At 38.3% G+C, this 21652-nt stretch overlaps 1 pseudogene; it reads right to left on the bottom strand.

Moving 5' to 3' along the window:
* Positions 1-20622: 20622 nt before the first annotated feature.
* LOC139184817 (craniofacial development protein 2-like) lies at positions 20623-21429 on the bottom strand (annotated as a pseudogene).
* Between the last annotated feature and the right edge of the window lie 223 nt (positions 21430-21652).

The following is a 21652-nucleotide window of genomic DNA, read 5'->3' as shown; positions in this document are numbered from 1 at the left end:
TAGTAGGACCCAACTACTTGGAACTAGAGAAAAAGAGTTGGGACAACAGCAATTTGTATTGAAAGTTGGGAACTTACCATTAAGCAAAGCAAATTCAGCAGGTAGAAAACCTAACACTTTTTTTGGGCAGATGGTGGTGAAAGTCAAAGTGAAAGTCACTCAGTTGTGTCTGACTCTTTGTGACCCCATGGATTACACAGTCCGTGGAATTCTCCAGGCCAGAATCCTGGAGTGGGTAGCCTTTCCCTTCTCCAGGGGATCTTCCTAACCCAGGTCTCCTGCATTGCAGGTGGATTCTCCTGCATTGCAGGTCTCCTGAATTGCAGGTGCAATTCCCTGCATTGCAGGGAAGCCCAGATGGTGGTGGGGTGTCATTAAACCTTACTACTGTAAGAGACTCTAAGACTGAGTAACATTCGTCATCCATGGACATTTTCTGTCATTCCAGTTCTTTATCTCTGAGAGTTTAATCTCCTTTTTGGTTTTTGTGGAGTTTTTGAGTAGAGAATAATGAACTCTAATCTTGTTGGGTCATTATGAAGTGATTCAAGGGTTCCAGAACTGTTCGGTTTTATGTGTATGTTAAGGAGGGCCCATGAGAACTGATGTCAAAATATGTAAGTCTTAATAGGAGACAAAAGTTCTTAGGTTTTCTCAAATTTCTCCTCTTGAAAATGTGTACCTAAGTAAACAGAGATACTCTCTGATAAGTTAATTTCTCCTAAAACCTGGACGTATTCCAAGATAGATTTTTTTTTTAGCCAATATTCTATTCAAAGAGTATTTATTCTGTTTTTTTCTCCAGTAAAGTAAATATTTATTAATCTTCTAATCAAATATGTCTTGATATATTTTGCTTGTAGTAGTATGGAAGTGAAAGATAAGGGTATTATCTAAGGCTACACAGGTTGGTCTTGATAATTTGGTGACATTAGGTGCAAATAGTCATTTACTGACATTTCCTCCTCTTCAGTTAGAGACTTGAGAGAAAGAATAAGTTTTTATATTGAACTAGTATCAGTAAAGACAGAGTAATCAGAAATCCTAAAATGAGAACACTAAAGCCTTAGAAAATGAAATTCTGTAGTTAGGGAAGTTGAAAAATATTTATCAGACCCTATTTTAGAGGTTTAACAGTGTTTAGCTACTACAGGCCAAGTAACTAAACCCTGTCTTTTATAAATCTGAATAAATCTGACTGAATCTTTAAAGTGACTAAGAACACATCCTTTAGGAAGGATTGAAATCCAGTGTAGAATTAGATAATGTTAATGACTTGGGAATTCCTGCGTTTGTTTTTCTCTTGGTAGAGAATACATTCCTCATACAGCTGACTTTAAGGGAAGCTCCATTTCGGCCTGGAGGAGCGCTTATTTTGTTTGGTTGAAAGTAGTCTCTCGTAGGAGTTTCTCTTTACTGATGCCGACTAGAACTCATCATATAAGAATAGTTGGTTTACAGAACTTTGATGGCTTTCTATGTCTTATCTTCTCTCTCTTTTCTGGTTGGAGACTAGTTGTAAATAAAGATTCTCAGATCTTGTTCATTAAGTTGGCAGCAGGGTACAGGGGGAAGTATGAGGGGAGGGATGTATGATGTGAATGTGTTCCAATTTATATTTTGATGATAACCATTGATGGGTGTCCATCTTTTGGCTATACTATAGAAATACATCGTTAACTAATTAAAAGGAAACGTATCTCCTTGCTAGTACTTTAATAGTTTATGTCAGATCATGAATCCTCTTAGAAGCATTGTGCTCTGTTACTTTATGTCTCATTTTTAGTTGAAGGTTAAGGGAATGTAGTATTTTAATCCCAACTCTGCCAATATCTTTGTCTAGAGACGTGTTGCCACATTTGTCTTTTATGAATTTTTTTGTCTCCAAGAGAGGAAGGATTGCAGTTTTTCCTCCCAGATTGAGTTGGTGTAGTGTATTCTTGATTATCAAAATAGTCATAGTTTTGGGACTTTGAAATGCTAAATATTCATGACATGTGAAAAAGCATGATACATAACAGTATGATCTCAATTACGTAAAAAAGGGAGCTTAGTTGTATGAATACACAAATAAACGAGGCCTAGAAGGACACATCAAGTGATAAACTAATTGTGATTATGGATGACTTGGTTTTTTGTTTCTGCTTCTTGCGTTTTTTGGTTTTCTATTACGCACATGTTAACGCTAGAAAAAAATACATCTCATTTTAAAAACCTTAACAAAAAAAAAGTTCTCAGTGCTGTTTTTATCATGAAAGACTGACGAATCACCATTGGCTCATTTTGTAGGAAAGCGAGACCTCCATGAAATAGCAGGCATATACTTACTTTGGAAATATGCAGCATCTTGTAAGTAGCATATTCAAAAGCAGACATTACTTTGCCAACAAAGGTCTGTCTAGTCAAGGCTACGGTTTTTCCTGTGGTCATGTATGGATGTGAGAGTTGGACTGTGAAGAAGGCTGAGTGCTGAAGAATTGATGCTTTTGAACTGTGGTGTTGGAGAAGACTCTTGAGAGTCCCTTGGACTGCAAGGAGATCCAACCAGTCCATTCTGAAGGAGATCAGCCCTGGGATTTCTTTGGAAGGAAAGATGCTAAAGCTGAAACTCCAGTACTTTGGCCACCTCATGCGAAGAGTTGACTCATTGGAAAAGACTCTGATGCTGGGAGGGATTGTGGGCAGGAGGAGAAGGGGATGACAGAGGATGAGATGGCTGGATGGCATCACTGACTCGATGGACATGAGTCTGAGTGAACTCCGGTAGTTGGTGATGGACAGGGAGGCCTGGCGTGCTGCGATTCATGGGGTCGCAAAGAGTCGGACACGACTGAGCGACTGAACTGAACTGAACTGAACTGTAAGAGCTGGATTAGAATGTTAGGAAACTTGACAATCAAAACCATAATGACCTCATGAGATAACACTTGATCTTTGCCGCAAAGTATATCAACTACATAGATACTTCACAGATGGATTTTGTTCCTTTGGTTTTCAAGACCTATAATTTCTTGATGTAAGTCTTGTGAGAAATCACCTGTCTTAACATGTTCAAACATTTCTAACTTGACTTAGATGTGATTTGGCTTGAAATAGGATATGTGGTTTGTAACCAATCCATAACTGGAAGAAATCTGAACAGAGACATTGATTCAAACATATCAGAATGACCACATATTCACTGGTCTCACTGACTTGGGAATAAATTTTCTCTGTGCCATGTATATTTTCTTAACCTTAAATTTATGGCCTTTTGCTGAGTAAGTGAAATTCAGACCAAAAATAAATCATCAGTGTTTGCCCTGACAACAATAGTAAGTAAAACAAGGACCACCAACTGGGTAAGATTTCTTGTATATATCTCTGGGTTATGTATTATTGTAGATGTAAAGCATCAAATGTTTGTGCTCTGCCTGGCTCAACTAAAGCCAATGTGGCCTTGTCCTATTTGTCACCCAACTATCTGTGACTAATTTTTGGAAGGGCCCTATCTACTTTTCTCAGTACACAATTTGCCAAATCAATATTAAAACCACATTTACTTGATCTTTCAGGGATTTGAGCATTCAAATACTCAGAACTGGGAGAGTCGGAAAAATGTTTTGTAGGACAAGTGGTCCTGGGCAGGGTATATGGGAATAAGAAAGTGCTTGGGTGGGAATTTAGTTGCAATTTGTCCTCAGTTCTTCTAAGTCCTTAGCCTTAGCCCATGTTGGCAAGATACAATAGAATATGATAGCTGGAATCATCCACCGTGTTGATTTTCTTGACACAAGGTCAGCAGAGTATTGGCTTTTGTGCTTTAGTAATCAACTTTCAGATTGTCAATGATTTCCAAGGTCTACAGCTCCGTGACTTTGCGTGCTTCTCTTTTCAGTGTTGACTCATCCTGCATCAGGAAATTTTTCCTGAAAAAAAAAAAAAACATGAAAAATAAAAGTCAAGAGTGGTAAAGAACAAGAAAAAGATGTTTTCCTTATACCTGACTGAATTCCCCGCAACTCATACTCAACTCCTTTTATCTAAGTTTGACAAAGTAAATGATCAATGGATCAATGTTTTCTTCAAAATGGTTGTTCCTTTTCCACACAGTGTTCATGAAACTATCCATAATAACCCATAGGTTTGTTTCTTTTGTTTTGAAAAATGTACCTATTTTTATTCCTTTCAGGAGCTTTATTTATTTGTCATTCTGAACCCTTTCTATCACTACCTATTTCTTAAATATTAAACATTGAACCCATTTGCATCATTTTTAATGTCAGTTGATTTTTACCACTTGTGATGCAACTTAGGTACCTATAATTTTTCCTAGGTAGAAATGTTAATTTAATATGTAATTTAATGAGAGTCGTAAAAAAATGATTAAAAACCACTTCATTTCTAATGCATCCTCAGTCTGTCCTTCCAAGCATAGGAAGCTGAAAATATGAAACCAGGTTTATCTTTGACTCTGCTAAAAGAGCTGTCATTTTATCTTAAGACAGTTGTCCTTTTCTATAAATATGGAGCATTAGGGAATAATTCTCTTGTTTTTAACAGTCACAAAGGGCAATATATAAAACAGGCAGAAAAAGTTCACTCTAGAATGACATTTGTTTGAGCATAATAATAGAATTAATCATCTAGTCACCAAATATATACTTTATGCTCACTGGAATATTAGAAAAAAAAAAAAAAGCTTTCTAAATACCACAACGGATTTGAATTCTGTTTCTCTTTGGGGAGATAAGTTGTCTTTTAGTGAAATATTTATATATTTTTTTCCTATTATTTTCTACAGTCTTTTGAAAGGATTGTTATTGTAAATATATCTTCATGTAGAAAATCTGAAAAAATACATAAATGAATAAAAATGAAGATCAGTTAAAATTCCACAACTAAAGATTGTTGTATATCCTTTCAGATTTGTTTGTTGCTTGGCCATGTAGCATGTGGGATTAGTTCCCCAGGCAGGGAGTGAAGCTGCGCCACCTGCATTGGAAGCATGGAATCTTAACCACTGGACTGCCAGGAAAGTCCCTCAGTTGAGTCCCTCAAGTACATTACTTGTTTTTTAATCATTTATTGGATTTTCCCTGTGAAACTGTACGAGCCAGGTACTACTATCAGAATATCTACTCTACTGAATGGAAGTGTTTTTAATCTTAATAGACTTTGGAAGGTAGCTGGAAACACAGATGATTAAAATGTAAACCAAGGTGCATTTAGTATCAGTAATTACAATATCAACGTGAAACAACAAATAAACAGAAAAGGTGTCATGATTGAAAATAACAGAGTTAGGGCAAAAGGTACTTAGCTGGGGTGGCTAAGTGGGGGTGTTATAGGGGTAGCGACAGTTCAGATGAGGGCAAGAGGATGAGAAGACAGATGTGAGGTCAGCAGGAAGAACAGCATTCCAACCCATGACCTGGTTCTGTAAAGATAGCTGAGTATTTCCCTTGGACTCTGTTGATTCTGTTACACCTAGTAATAGCTATTTGATTCTCTAGACCTGATCTTCCAAATGTGTCACTCCCAACTTGCTAGCCGGTTAGTACACATCTGACAGAGTTGATGATGGTTTATTCACTTGGTCACTTGACCCAGTGTCAGTCTCCTGTGAAATACGCCTGTTGTCACAAAGCTGAACTCCAACGGAATTCCAAAAATGCTGTAGATATGGTAGAAGATCAAGTCATAAAGTTCAAAGTTGAGAGACGAAATGCTGTGAAGTCATCCCAGCTCTTTAGTTCAGCTATGTGCTGTGAATGCTGAGAATAGAAAATCAATTACAGATGCATTAAAAAATAAAGCTAGTCCATAGATTCAGTTGGTATAATGTATCCATGGGAATATATTCTTGTTCTTTAATTCATTGAGGAGGATATGATGACCAAGGTGTTGGGTTGGCCTAAAAGTTTGTTCTGATGTTTCATAAGATGCTGTGAAAAAACCCAAGTGAACTTCGGCCAACCCAATAAAATAGGCTTCCTCAAAAAACTAAAACTATAACTGTGAGAAATAAGTTGAAGGAGAGAGGACAGTCCAACTTTTTACCTTGTCTTTTGCATTTGGAGAGACATGGTGTATCCAGGGAAGCTTCCCAGGTGGCGCTAGTGGTAAAGAACTTGCCTGCCAATGCAGGAGACATAAGAGACAAGGGTTCCATCTCTGGGTTGGGAAGATCCCCTGGAGGAGGGCATGGCAACCCACTCTCTGTCTGGAGAATCCCATGGACAGAGGAGCCTGGTGGGCTATAGTCCAAAGGCTCGCAAAGAGTCAGACATGACTGAAGCAACTTAGGAGGCATGTATGGCATATCCAAGTATATCTATATTCCCTTTTAAAATAAGATCAGAAATAAGCACTTTGTATTTCATCCTAGGGAAACACAAGTGATACTCTTTGTTTCATGAGGACCCACCCATTATAACATAAGGCCTGCATTCCTTGAGGTCCTGGGAAGTTTTCCGAAGTGACATGACAATTAAGTCAGTTGAAAACCAGAATTCCAGCTGCTTCACAAGGGGGCCGCTGTGTGAACACATCCACACTCAATGTTTAAGCTTTGGCTTATGAGGTGGTTTATTCAACGTAAAAATTTTCTGTGGGTCAGAGCAATTGCTGTTTTAATGCTTCAAATCAAACACAGTCGGAGGTTTAGAGATGAAAAAATAAATATTTGCAAACAGTGGTTGAATTGGGCAGACTGTTCACTCTAGTTTTCTTTGAGGATTTTCAAATCTTCTATTTTATTACTATTTCTGAATTTACCAATAAAAACAGTCACTTTGGCCACCAAGAAGGGACTTGAGAAGGACTTATTATGCAGTTCCATGAATGTTCATAGCTGGGACTTACAACCTGAGCGGGTCCTTCAGAGGCCCTACATCTTAACACATATGGTCCCTTACCATTGCCTGTAGGCCATCAGAAAGGCTATTGTCTCTAATGCCCTGTAGAAAAGCCACATGCAATAATAGAGAAATTGCTTACAATTCTTAATAAAATTTATACTTAATATTATTAGGGCTTCCCAGATGGCTCAGTGGGTAAAGAACCTGCCTGCAATGCAGGAGACGCCACAGACATGGATTCGATTCCTGGGTTGGGAAGATCCCCTGGAAAATGGAATGGCTACCAGCTCCAGTATTCTTGTCTGGAGAATTCCATGGACAGAGGAGCCTGGCAGGCTTCAGTCCACAGGTGGCAAAAAGCTGGACACGACTGAAGCAACTGAGCACAGCACAAATATTATAAAAAAATGTATTATGTGAGGTTTTTCTAAAACATGAAATATACATCTAATTTAAAGTTATGTAACTTTTATGTATAGTAAGGCATTTTTAGAACAATTTGGACAAATACAAAAGCTTCCTTATTTATTTTACACATTTTGAGCCAAATATACATCTGCCTCAAAACTCACGCTGACTTTTTTCGGTGGACTATTTCATGATATATTTTGTTATGGCTCTTACTTCTTTTCTGGAGTCTATTTCAAGATAAAACCATTCATAAAGGGAGAAAGGGAACAATATACAAACTGATTTGAATTTTCCCTTACAGAGTGTATATGAACTAGGTGAACAGAGATGATGGTACGAAAAACAGAAAAACATCAGCCTGTTTTTCAGAGTATTGCAGAACCTAAAATTGTGACCCTGAAATTACTGTGCTCTGATACGGGTTTCCCAGGTGGCACCAGTAGTAAAGAACCTGCCTGCCAATGCAGGAGACATAAGAGATGCAGGTTCAATCCCTGGGTAGGGAAGATCTCTTAAAGTAGGAAATGGCAGCCCACTCCAGTATTCTTGCCTGGAAAATCCCATGGACAGAGGAGCCTGGCTGGCTATACCCCATAGCAAAGAGTCAGATGTGACTGAAGCAACTTAGCACACTGGTAAGGGCTCTGCCCCATCCAAAATACTTATATTTCTGAATTAAAATTATCCTAAGTTTATGGCTTGTTTCCAAGTAATACACCAGGTCTAACATGCAGATGAAGGTTACTCTTTCTTTTGGTTTTAGGGCTTTCTGTTCATATTATTCAGGATTATATTTTCTCAGTATCAGATACAGAATATAAAAAATTCTTGTGGATGAAGGCCTCTAAACATTGTAGCCACTGATATCCTTTTTATTTTTTAAAGCTTTTTATTTTATGTTGGAGTATAGCCAATTAACAATGTTGTAATAGTTTCAGATGGACAGAAAATGTACTCAGCCGCACATATACATGTACCCATTTTCTCCCAAACTCCCCTCTCATCCAGGCTGCCACATAACATTGAGCAGAATTCCCTGTGCTATACAGTAGGGCCTTGTTGATTATTCATTATAAGTATAGCTGTGTGTACATGTCAATCCCAAACTCCCTTATTATCCCTTCCCCTATCTTTCTGCCTATCAACCATAAGTTTGTTCTCTAAGTCTGTGAATCTCTTTCTGTTTTATACATCAGTTCATTTGTATCATTTCTTTTTAGAATCCATATGCAAAGGATGTCATATGATATTTCTCCTTTCCTGTCTGACTTCATTCAGTATGACCCTCTCTAGATCCATCTGTGTTGCTGCAAATGGCTTATTTCACTCTTTTTAATGGCTGGATAATACTCCATTGTGTATATGTACCATGTCTGCTCTATCTATTCCTCTGATGATGGACATTTAGGTTACTTCCATGTTTTGGCTATTGTAAATAGTGCTGCAATGAGCACTGGGTTGCATGCATCCTTTTGGATCATGTTTTTCTCCAAATATATGCCAAAGAGTGGGATTGCAGAATCATATGGTAGCTCTATTTTTAGCTTTTTAAGAAGCCTCAATACTGTTCTCCATAGTGGCACCACTAATTTTCAATCAATCTAATGTGTCATACACTAGTAGATTCTCTAGACCTCTCCAGAGGACTTGGCTCACATATTAGCACTCTCCAAAGAAAAAGAAACAATTATATATACATTTATATATAATAGTTATATGTAATAATTATAAATACATATATATGAATATCTAGAAGATGAACATTTTATAAAGATAACATATAGATATATTACATGCATATATATGTACATAAGGCAATTTAAGGAATTGACTCACACAGTTTTGGAAAACAGAAGATCCTCCCAGTTTGGCAGGCAAGCTTGAACACTAGGACAGCCAATGGTTTAGTTCCAGTTCAAGACCAAATCCAAAGATAGGAGAAAACCATTGTCCTCACTCAAAGATAGGTGGAGGGACAGAGAGAGAGAATTCTCCTTATTTAGCCTTCTGTTCTGTTCAGGACGTTAATACATTGGTGATGCCCCCTCCAACGTTGATCATAGATGGCAAATTGCTTTACTTTATGTCTGTGGATTCTAATGCTAATCTCATCCAGAAACACTCTCAGAGACACCCAGAAGAGTGTTTAAACAAATATCATGGTCCAGTCAAGTTAGTACCCAAAATGAATCATCATCCTCAGGGCTTTTAAACAGTTTCAACAGACTCAGGATTCACTTCGGCACCAGTGTTACACATTTATCTTTTAAACTGGTAAAGCTGGGTTGGGGAAATTAGCTCAGGTCTGAGGCCAAAACCAAGATTCTTATACTTAACCCTAGGTTTAAATCTTCCACATATGAGGGGACGGACTAAAGAGCATACTCACCTGGCCAGCAGCAGGGAGACTTGTCACCTGACTTCTGCCAACCAAGCCCCAAGCAGGCTGCCGTGCAGAAATGCATTTATGAACGTGCAGGCTCTCCCTTGGGCTCCGAATTGCAGCTTAAGGGATTGTATAAAATATTTATTGGGGGATTTAGGAGGTTCTGTTGATCCATTTTTATATATATTCAAAATCATTTTGAATTTTATATTTCCCATGCCTCTCTGTTTAAAAAAGAAATCCATTGAGTTACAACTTACGTACAACAACCTGAATCCATTTTAAGTGTTTAGTCCAATGAGCCTTGACAAAGTTAACCAAGTAACCCCAAGAGATACAGATAGCTCACCTCCAAAACTCTCTTGTGAGCCTTGATCTTCAGCCTCTTTCCACCCCCATCCCTGAGCTCTGTGCTTCCAGTGATCTACTTTATTTCAGTGGATCCAAATTCTTGGCAATGTTTGGCATTACAAGTCTTTTATCTCCTTGTGTTTTAACTTGTATTTTCCTGATGAGTAATAACATGTATCTTTTCATGTGCCAATGACTTCAGTTTATCAAATATTTCTTTTATAGTTCATGCTTTCTTTGTTCTATCTATGAAATCCCAGTCTGAACTTCCTTTCCTGCCACCTTGAACTCGTAAGGTTGCAGTTTTCATCTTTTGAGGAAAAGGCTACACAATTCTTACCTGTCACAATATCAGTTTCTTACGAGTAAACTCGTCTCCTGGTTCTGTCTGCTTTGGGATGATTTCCGTTGCCTTTAAATAGCTGTTTACAATTTTGTCCAGCTCTTGTAAGTGCAAACAATGTGGCACTGAGAGGACTGGAACAAAGATAAATAAGCTAGCCATTGGAGAATTATTTTTTTTAAATTAGTGTTTGGGCAAAAGAAGACACAGGAATGATTCTTTACTGTAACAATTAGGAGCAGATGCTTTAGAGAAAAAAAACTAGACATTTTCTTCTTTCAATTAATATCTTGCTTATTGGGCCAATATTCAAGGGAGGGAGGGAAATAGATTTGTCATTTAATTAATACTTTTAGGGGTTCTGGAAAGTGTGTTTTCTCCTTTCCCCCTTTATCATAATGCTTTCCCTACACAAGCATGTGGGCATACACTTATGCACACTACACTCTGTCCCGGTCCTCTTGTAACAGCACAATATGATGTTTTAGAGGGTATTTAATAATTCACACAACTCAAGAAAAATGGTAGTACATAAAAATATCTGTATAATGAGAATAGATTTTTTTGGCTTAGTTTGTTTTGGTGATTGAGTAAAAATGGTATTTTTCTCCCCCGGGGAGAAACTTTTAAAAAACAGAAAGAAAAACTGTGAGTACCATCTTGCAGCTGTGGGTACCAGCTCCCCCAATCTACTTTAAAAGACCATCTCCCACTCCCACCACTGTTTCTGTTACACCATCCTTCTGGTTCTCAGTCATCAGAGTCAAGGATCTTCAGATAAGCTCCGAGAGGAATTTGCACCATATATATGTAGGGTTGGGGTTGCCTTAAGAAATTGAATGAGTGATTTTCTTTTCTTCAGTAAGAGATTTAGCAGATGCCCTGGGGACAGGAAAAACAGGTCTATCCAGTGCTGGCAAGGCTCACGGATGTGGTGTTCCTTCATTATATAGAAAACAGGGACACTAGACACTGTTGAAACTGTTACAGGAATAAGGAATACCTTTTTTCCCCTTTTTAATGGGAATATAATTGCTTTACAATGTAGTGTCAGTTTCTGCTGTGCATCATGAGTCAGCTATATGTATACACATATCCCCTCCCTCTTTGGCATGCCTCACACCTGCACCCCCACCCCCCTGCCGCCTCATTCCACCCATCCAGGTCATCACAGAGGAATATCTTTAAACTAACTTTACTGGTAATTCTTTGAATAACTGAAACCTGTCAGTCTTAATGACCGGGAGAGTGTGCAGAGAGGCAGAGCAGGGCAGGGTAGAGCTTGAAGAGGACCAGAGTTTATGTTCTGGGTACAACAGTCACTCTTGTGGGACTAAGAAGGTGAAGTCCTCACTCTGGACTACTGTCCTTCAACAGGAAAGACTCTCAGCCTTACTTTCAGCTCTGTGCTCTTGGTTGTAGAAAGTGCTTCTTCCACAGTTCAATAGCATCTTTTCTGTCTGACTTTTCTCCTGGCTGCTTATAATACACATTTGATGTCCTATAAAAGGCACACGGATGATAGTTTACTTCAACCTGGTGTTCATGACATTCAGTTCAGATCAGTCACTCAGTCGTGGCTGACTCTTTGCAACCCCATAGACTGTAGCACGCCAGGCTTCCCTGTCCACCACCAACTCCTGGAGCTTGCTGAAACTCATGTTGATCGAGTTGTTGTTCAGGACATTGTCTGCCACCATTTTGAATAAACAGTGATGTGATGAGACTTGTGTGTTTTAATAAAGTTTAAATGGAACAAAGAAACAGGACTTTTGAGGACACATCCCGTTCTTATACATTAAAAGAAACATCATAATGGCTAATATGTAATTTGGCATTTTAAGACACAAATATTGTATGGACACCTCTAAATCTTGTCAAACAGAGAGCAAATAACTATTTTATTGACATGAGTTTACAAAAAGGCTCAGACCTTAAGTCCTTTACATATTTGTAGAGCAGGGAATTGTTTTTTAAAATGCTAGTAATGTCAATAAAATATTCAATGTGTTTGATTACTTATGCTACTTAATGCTCTTAAAGCAATTATTGAGAACTTATACACAAATATTAGTTAACTAAACTCTTAGGATAACTCTAAGAGGTAACTGCTTCTTTTCCAGAAGCAAGGTCTATCTAACATTTCTTTGTGAATTAGATTGCTTTTAATAGCCTAATTTCATGATCATTTTCTTTTTCTAACATAATCCTCTGTATGTTTTATGTGTGTATATTTTAAAAATACTTCATCATAGATCTACATAGTTGTAAATTCCAGTTGGACTGGCTATTGCATATATGAAACAAGTATAAAATAAATGAAATTTTTGCTTTTTTAAAATTCCAAAAACTCATACTGCCATATATACAGAGCTATCAGTACAGCTGCAAATAAACTTTAACTACATTGAAAAATCACTGTTGTTGTCCATAAGCAGCTTGACAGAACCAAGCAAATATATATAAACTTTGTCTAAGTTCAGGAAAAATATTTGGTGAATATTTGGTATAATTGGCTTAAGGAGGACCCAAACCATCACATACTCTATGAATATCTTCACTGGGGCATAAACATTCGATATCATGTCAATTATGGGATCATGTCTTTTGAAAGCTTCTGTTATATCTGAGCTTTCTTTACATTTTTTAAATTAATTTTTATTGTAGTATAGTTGCTTTACAATGTTGTGTTAGTTTCTATTGTACAGCAAAATACATCCCCTCTCTTTTGACTCCTTTCCTACTGAGGTCACCACAGCCTCATTAAGTAGCTCCCTTTGCTACACAGTATGTTCTGCTTAGTGATCTATGGCCTCTCTGAGCTTTCTAAAGAGAATTTCTGGCATTAATTCATGTCTTGACATATCCACTTGTCAGATTTGATAGCTATTTTCAAGAAGAGGTCCTATCCTTGAACACATCTGCCACACAATTTGTTCATTTACAAACATTTATTGAATGCCTGTTATATTCTGGATATATTCCTTGATGAGCTCATGACTATGTAAAGAAAATCTTGCAGTATGACATAACAAAACTACAAGATCAGCAAAGTCACATTTTATGGGGTTAGAATGTAGTCAACGCTTAAAGCAAAATGTTTAATATAATGAAAATTATCCTTCAAAATCCCATAGAAGCTATCAGCTTGGAGGATTACATACTATTGATATTTCTCAGTGACTCTAAAGCAGCCTGCTTTTCTTCAAGCATTTAGAAAAGATTATTTTCTTCTTTCAGTTGGATATCAGATGATGTAGCTGACTTGCATCAGCCACCAGCTTTTGTGAAATATGCCTGCTTTCGAAATTGCATAACCAATGAGGAAGGCTCACTTTATGAGGGACACACAGGAGCAGACCAACCAAAGGAGAGCAGACTCAAGTCTTCCATCTTGCTGCTGTGGGAGTTATGCTTGTAGGCAGAATGGCTGGTGGTTCACTTACTTGCATTATCTCAACTTTTCCCTTTGATTCCATGTGTACAGATGAATGTGGGTATGTTAAATACATGTATGATGCAACCTCCAGTGAAAACTGAGTGACTAAGTCTAGGAAGCTTCTAAATCAGAGGGGATGCTTGACTTGCATTTGAAAAGATCAGTAGAATTTCAGATTGTGAATGTGGAAATTCCAGGCAGCAAATAGCATGAGTAAAATCATGGAAGAGTGAGACTTTCTGGTATGTTAAAGAAACTGGAATTAGTTCTTTTTTTTTTTTTTTTGGATCATTTTTCCCAGCTTTATTGAGGTATAATTGACAAGTAAAACAGTATATACTTAAAATATACATGTGATGATTTGATATACATATACATTGTGGAATGATTGCCATAATTAAGTTAATTAACATGTCCATCACCTCACAGCTACCATGTGTATGTGTATGTGTTGAGAACACTTTGCTGTTCTCTTAGCAAATTTCAAGTACACAGCACAGGGTTACTAACTACAGTCATTATGCTGTATTAAATCCCCAGAACATATTCATCTTATAATTGAAAGCATGTATTAGAAGTAGTTCTTGATGGCAAGAGGGTGTAGCTATAAAAAAGCCAGATTCTGAGTAAGTTTCTTCTCTGGTTAAAAGAAGAAATCCTTTTAACAGCAGAATGAAGGATGACTGCTGGGAAGACAAGAACAAAAGAAGGGACAATCAACCAAGGGGACGTTAGGTAGTGACAGGTGAGGGAACTAACTGGCCTCCAGAGATTTTTCCAGGATATTTCCTAGTCCTGGGGCCAGACTCCCAGCCCAGTATTCTTTCCAATTCACCACACTGACTCTTTCATTGCTTTTCCCTTTATGTCAGCTCCAGTTATTCCTAATGAAGTATTTGTGTGTGTGTGTGTGTGTGTGTGTGTATAAATATTGGAGAAGGCAATGGCACCCCACTCCAGTACTCTTGCCTGGAAAATCTCATATCCGGAGGAGCCTGGTGGGCTGTAGTCCATGGGGTCGTGAAGAGTCAGACACGACTTAGCGACTTCACTTTCACTTTTCACTTTCATGCATTGGAGAAGGAAATGGCAACCCACTCCAGTGTTCTTGCCTGGAGAATCCCAGGGACAGCGGAGCCTGGTGGGCTGCTGTCTATGGGGTCACACAAAGTTGGACACGACTGAAGCGACTTAGCAGCAGTAGCAGTAGCAGTGTATACATATATTTTCTATAGAGGGAGTATATTAGAACATACTCTTTTTGGTCCTTTAAGGTTGCAGTGGGAATTACTATTTTATGTCTATCACCTCTTCAAAGCCTGTTAGGATCAGTTGATCATTTCTTTTAGGTCACTAGTATCTCCCTCAGTGTGCAAAAGCATACTCTAAACTTTATTTAGTTTATTTATTTCAAAGTTTATTTATTTTTCAGATGAATATTGTTTATCATTATGTTAACTTTTAATAATTATTTATTATTTAAAAATGGTTTATTCAAGGAGAGGTCATTAGCTGTCACTTGGGCTATTAGCGTGACTCTCTCCATAAACACATTTTGTTATGAACAAAAAGTGGAGCTTTAGCTTGGGCACATTATCACCCCAAATCTCATTTTTTTGTATTTTACCTGCAATTTAAATTTCTTTAAAAAATTTTAATTGGAGGACAATTGCTTTGAAACGCTGTGTAGGTTTCTGCCATACAATCTGAATCAGTCATAAACATACGTATGTCCCCTCTGTCTTGAACATCTCTCCTACGCCTACCCCCTTGCACCCATCTGAGCTGTCACAGAGCGCTGAGTTGAGCTCCCTGTGTTATAAAGCTACTTCCTACTAGTTATCTATTTTACATATTGTAATGTATACGTTTCAATGCTACTCTCTCAGTTTGTCCCATCCTCTCCTTCTTCCGCTGTGTCTCCAAGTCTGTTCTCTATGTCTGCATCTCTATTCCTGCCCTGCAAATAGATTCATCAATACCATTTTTTCTAGGTTCAATATATGAATAAATATATAATATTTGTTTTTATGATTTCACTCTGTATTTTCTTAATGTGTGCTTAGTCAATTAATCAAGTCCAACTCTGCAACCCTTTGGACTCTAGCCCACCAGGCTCCTCTGTCCGTGGGATTTTCCAGCCAAGAATACTGGAGTGGGTTACCATTTCCTTCTCCAGGGGATCTTCCTGACACAGGGATCAAACCCTCATCTCCTGTGTCTCCTGCATTGCAGGTGGGTTCTTTATCCACTGAGCCATTGGCAAAGACCTTACTCTGTACGAACAGACTCTAAGTTCGTCTACCTCACTAAAACTGACTCAAGTGTTTGCACAGCAAAAGAAACTATAAACAAGATGAAATGACAACCCTTGGTATGAGAGAAAATAATTGCAAACGGAGCAACTGACAAAGGATTAATTTGCAAAATATACAAATGAATCATAAGTTCAACATCAACTCATGAGTTCAAAAACAAACCAATCAAAAAATGGGCAGATGTGGGAGAATGGCAGTGAAACATGTAAAATATCATGTAGGAAACGAGTTGCCAGTCCAGGTTCGATGCATGATGCTGGATGCTTGCGGCTGGTGCACTGGGACGGCCCAGAGGGATGGTATGGGGAGGGAGGAGGGAGGAGGGTTCGGGATGGGGAACACATGTATACCTGTGGCGGATTCATTTTGATATTTGGCAAAACTAATACAATTATGTAAAGTTTAAAAATAAAATAAAATTGGAAGAATAAAAAAAAAAAAAAAAAAAAAAAAAAAAATGGGCAGAAGACCTAAACAGATATTTTTCCAAAGATGTATAGATAGCTAATAAATGCATGAAAAAAATGCTCAAATTGTTCATTATTAGAGAAATGCAAATCAAAACTACAAAGAAGTATCACCTCACACCAGGTCAGAATGGCCATCATCAAAAAATGTACAAACAATAAATATTGGAGAGAGTGTAGAGAAAAGGGAACCCTCTTGCATTGTTGGTGGGAATGTAAATTGATATAGCTACTATGGAGAACAATATGGAGATTCCTTAAAAAGCTAGCAATGTAACTACCATACGGCCCAGCAATCCTTCTACTGGGCATATACCTTGGGAAAATCATAATTCAAAAAGATACCTGCACCCCATGCTTATTGTAGCACTATTTATAATAGCCAGGTGATGGAAGCAACTTAGATGGCCATCAACAATGAATGGATAAAGAGGCTGTGGGGTATATATATATATATATATATATATATATATATAAAATGGAATATTATTCAGCCATAAAACCCCAAATTTTAAATCATATATACAAGTTTTCAGTTTTGCTATCTTTGCCAACTCTGGGTGTTATTATGCCAATCTAGTAAGAAATGGTGACTTCTTAATCTAATTTGCTTTCTCCTATTATGATAATGTTTATTATATTCCCATGTTGACCACCTTTGGCTTTCTACTTTCATAATATATTCATCTTTTTAGCTATTTTATTGAGTATTTATCTTTTTTCCCCAATGAGTCTTAACAACTCCTTATACAAAATAAATGAACATGATTTTTAACCTTTGTTTCAATTATTTTGTTCAAACATCATTTGTGTTTAAGTTTTTATGTGGTTTAAAGATATATGGGAATGTGGGTTTTATGTAATTAATTTATAATGTATTATTTTTCCTTTCTTACTTCTGTCTTCCATGGTATACCTTTCCCCAGCTGAAGATTACACAGTTCTTAAAAATGGTGATTATTCCTTTTCTTATTTTGCATTTCACACTAATGCTTTAATCCACTTGGTGTTGACTACAGCCTATAGCATGAGGTAGAAATGTAACCTTTCCTTCACACTGGTTGTGACAGACAAAGATACAGTATGGGAATCTACCTTGAAAAGGAAACTTGTTCCTGTGTCATGAGGGGTGTGGTTACCTGCCAGCCTTCAGCTCTTAGGCCCTCCAGCGTCTACCTCAGCTTTCAAATAAAGGTCACAGTCTTCTTGGGTGGACTTCTGGCCAGTGACCAGGCCAGGAAGCTGCAGAAGACCGGTTTTTTCCCCTCAATGAGGGACTCCTCCAATGAGTTGTCCAGTTCCATCATCCCCCTTTGGACTATCATGAGGTCAGATTTGCTTCATGCCCAGCCCAATCTGCTTCCTCGCTATTTCCTGTCCAAGTGTTAGTCCTCTGGAAAATTTGTGTTTCTAAAATCCATCTCAACATCTGTTTCCCAGAGAATCCCTCCAATATCTAGTTTACCAGTTGACTATTTCCACATCCTTAGTTAGAATAACTCGTAGTAAGTTAGGAGTCAGGTCTCCTCCTTGGTTTTTTATTCCATAGCAGTGGTCTGTTAATGTGTTGCTCAGCTAGTATTACAGTTTAAATTGTTAATTAATTAGTTAGGAAATTAGCATAGTATATAAGTATATATATATGGGTTTCCCAGGTGGAGCTAGTGGTAAAGAATCTGCCTGCCAATGCAAAAGACGTCAGAGATGCGGGTTCAATCCCTGGGTTAGGAAGATCCCCTGGAGGAGGACATAGTATTCTTTCCTAGAGAATCCCATGGACAGAAAAGTCCGGCAGGCTACAGTCCATAGAGTCGCAAAGAGCTGGACACAACTGAAATGACTTAGTATGCAGCAAGCATGCATATATATGTACCATATATGTATGTGTGTATGTGTATATTTATAGAAAGAGAGAAATTCAGTTTTAAGCAAGTTATTTATTAATATTTCCCTATGTTGCCCATTTTTCTTCCAAATAAAATTTCAGTTCACTTCAGTTCAGTCTCTCAGTAGTGTCCGACTCTTTGTGACCCCATGAATCACAGCACGCCAGGGCTGCCTGTCCATCACCAACTCCCGGAGTTCACTCAGACTCACGTCCATCGAGTCGGTGATGCCATCCAGCCATCTCATCCTCTGTTATCCCTTTCTCCTCCTGCCCTCATTCCCTCCCAGCATCAGACTCTTTTCCAATGAGTTAACTCTTCTCATGAGGTGGCCAAAGTACTGGAGTTTCAGCTTTAGCATCATTCCTTCCAAAGAAATCCCAGGGCTGATCTCCTTCAGAATGGACTGGTTGGATCTCCTTGCAGTCCAAGGGACTCTCAAGAGTCTTTTCCAACACCACAGTTCAAAAGCATCAATTCTTTGGCGCTCAGCTTTCTTCACAGTCCAACTCTCACATCCATACATGACCACAAGAAAAACCATAGCCTTGACTAGACAGACCTTCGTTGGCAAAGTAATGTCTCTGCTTTTGAATATGCTGTCTAGGTTGGTCATCACTTTCCTTCCAAGGAGTAAGCGTTTTTTTAATTTAATGGCTGCAGTCACCATCTGCAGTGATTTTGGAGCCCAGAAAAATAAATTCTGACACTGTTTCCACTGTTTCTCCAACTATTTCCCATGAAGTGATGGGACCGGATGCCATGATCTTCATTTTCTGAATGTTGAGCTTTAAGCCAACTTTTTCACTCTCCACTTTCACTTTCATCAAGAGGCTTTTTAGTTCCTCTTCACTTTCTGCCATAAGGGTGGTGGCATCTGCATATCTGAGGTTATTGATATTTCTCCTGGCAATCTTGATTCCAGCTTGTGTATCTTTCAGTCCAGTGTTTCTCATGATGTACTCTGCATATAAGTTAAATAAGCGGGGTGACAATATACAGCCTTGACGTACTCCTTTTCTATATGGAACCAGTCTATTGTTCCATGTCCAGTTCTAACTGTTGCTTCCTGACCTGCATATAGATTTCTCAAGAGGCAGATCAGGTGGTCTGGTATTCCCATCTCTTGAAGATTTTTCCACAGTTTATTGAGATTCACACAGTCAAAGGCTTTGGCATAGTCAATAAAGCAGAAATAGATGTTTTTCCTGAACTCTCTTGCTTTTTCCATGATCCAGCAGATGTTGGCAATTTGATCTCTGGTTCCTCTGCCTTTTCTAAAACCAGCTTGAACATCAGGAAGTTCATGGTTCATGTATTGCTGAAGCCTGGCTTGAAGAATTTTGAGCATTACTTTACTAGCGTGTGAGATGAGTGCAATTGTGTGGTAGTTTGAGCATTCTTTGGCATTGCCTTTCTATGGGATTGGAATGAAAACTGACCTTTTCCAGTCCTGTGGCCACTGCTGAGTTTTCCAAGTTTGCTGGCATATTGAGTGCAGCACTTTCACAGCATTATCTTTCAGGATTTGAAATAGCTCAACTGGAATTCCATCACGTCCACTAGCTTTGTTCGTAGTGATGCTTTCTAAGGCCCACTTGACTTCACATTCCAGGATGTCTGGCTCTAGGTCAGTGATCACACCATCGTGATTATCTGGGTCATGAAAATCTCTTCTGTACAGTTCTTCTCTGTATTCTTGCCACCTCTTCTTAATATCTTCTGCTTCTGTTAGGTCCATACAATTTCTGTCCTTTATCGAGCCCATCTTTGCATGAAATGTTGCCTTGGTATCTCTAATTTTCTTGAAGAGATCTCTAGTCTTTCCCATTCTGTTGTTTTCCTCTATTTCTTTGCATTGATCGCTGAAGAAGGCTTTCTTATCTCTTCTTGCTATTCTTTGGAACTCTGCATTCACATGCTTATATCTTTCCTTTTCTCCTTTGCTTTTCACTTCTCTTCTTTTCACAGCTATTTGTAAGGCCTCCCCAGAAAGCCATTTTGCTTTTTTGCATTTCTTTTCCATGGGGATGGTCTTGATCCCTGTCTCCTGTACAATGTCACGAACCTCATTCCATAGTTCATCAGGCACTCCATCTATCAGATCTAGGCCCTTAAATCTATTTCTCACTTCCACTGTATAATCATAAGGGATTAGATTTAAATCATACCTGAATGGTTTAGTGGTTTTCCCTACTTTCTTCAATTTAAGTCTGAATTTGGCAATAAGAAGTTCATAATCTGAGCCACAGTCAGCTCCCAGTCTTGTTTTTGTTGACTGTATAGAGCTTCTCCATCTTTGGCTGCAAAGAATATAATCAATCTGATTTCAGTGTTGACCATCTGGTGATGTCCATGTGTAGAGTCTTCTCTTATGTTGTTGGAAGAGGGTGTTTGCTATGACCAGTGCATTTTCTTGGCAAAACTCTATTAGTCTTTGCCCTGCTTCATTCCTTATTCCAAGGCCAAATTTGCCTGTTCCTCCAGATGTTTCTTGACTTCCTACTTTTGCATTCCAGTCCCCTATAATGAAAAGGACATCTTTTTTGGGTGTTAGTTCTGAAAGGTCTTGTAGGTGTTCATAGAACTGTTCAACTTCAGCTTCTTCAGCATTACTGGTTGGGGCATAGACTTTGGATTACTATGATATTGAAGGTTTGCCTTGGAAACAAACAAAGATCATTCTGTTGTTTTTGAGATTGCATCTAAATACTGCATTTCAGACTCTTTTGTTGACCATGATGGCTACTCCATTTCTTCTGAGGGATTCCTGCCCGCAGTAGTAGATATAATGGTCATCTGAGTTAAATTCACCCATTCCAGTCCATTTCAGTTCGCTGATTCCTAGAATGTTGACGTTCACTCTTGCCATCTCCTGTTTGACCACTTCCAATTTGCCTTGATTCATGGACCTGACATCCCAGGTTCCTATGCAATATTGCTCTTTACAGCATCGGACCTTGCTTCTATCACCAGTCACATCCACAGCTGGGTATTGTTTTTGCTTTGGGTCCATGCCTTCATTCTTTCTGAAGTTATTTCTCCACTGATCTCCAGGAGCAATTTGGGCACCTACTGACCTGGGGAGTTCCTCTTTCAGTATCCTATCAGTTTGTCTTCTCATACTGTTTATGGGGTTCTCAAGGCAAGAATACTGAAGTGGTTTGCCATCCCCTTCTCCAGTGGACCACATTCTGTCAGATCTCTCC

Source organism: Bos indicus, chromosome 9 (genome assembly GCF_029378745.1).
Source record: "Bos indicus isolate NIAB-ARS_2022 breed Sahiwal x Tharparkar chromosome 9, NIAB-ARS_B.indTharparkar_mat_pri_1.0, whole genome shotgun sequence".
NCBI lineage: Eukaryota > Metazoa > Chordata > Mammalia > Artiodactyla > Bovidae > Bos > Bos indicus.
Note: the sequence above shows the minus strand (reverse complement) of the source record. Positions and strands in the feature narration are given on the sequence as shown.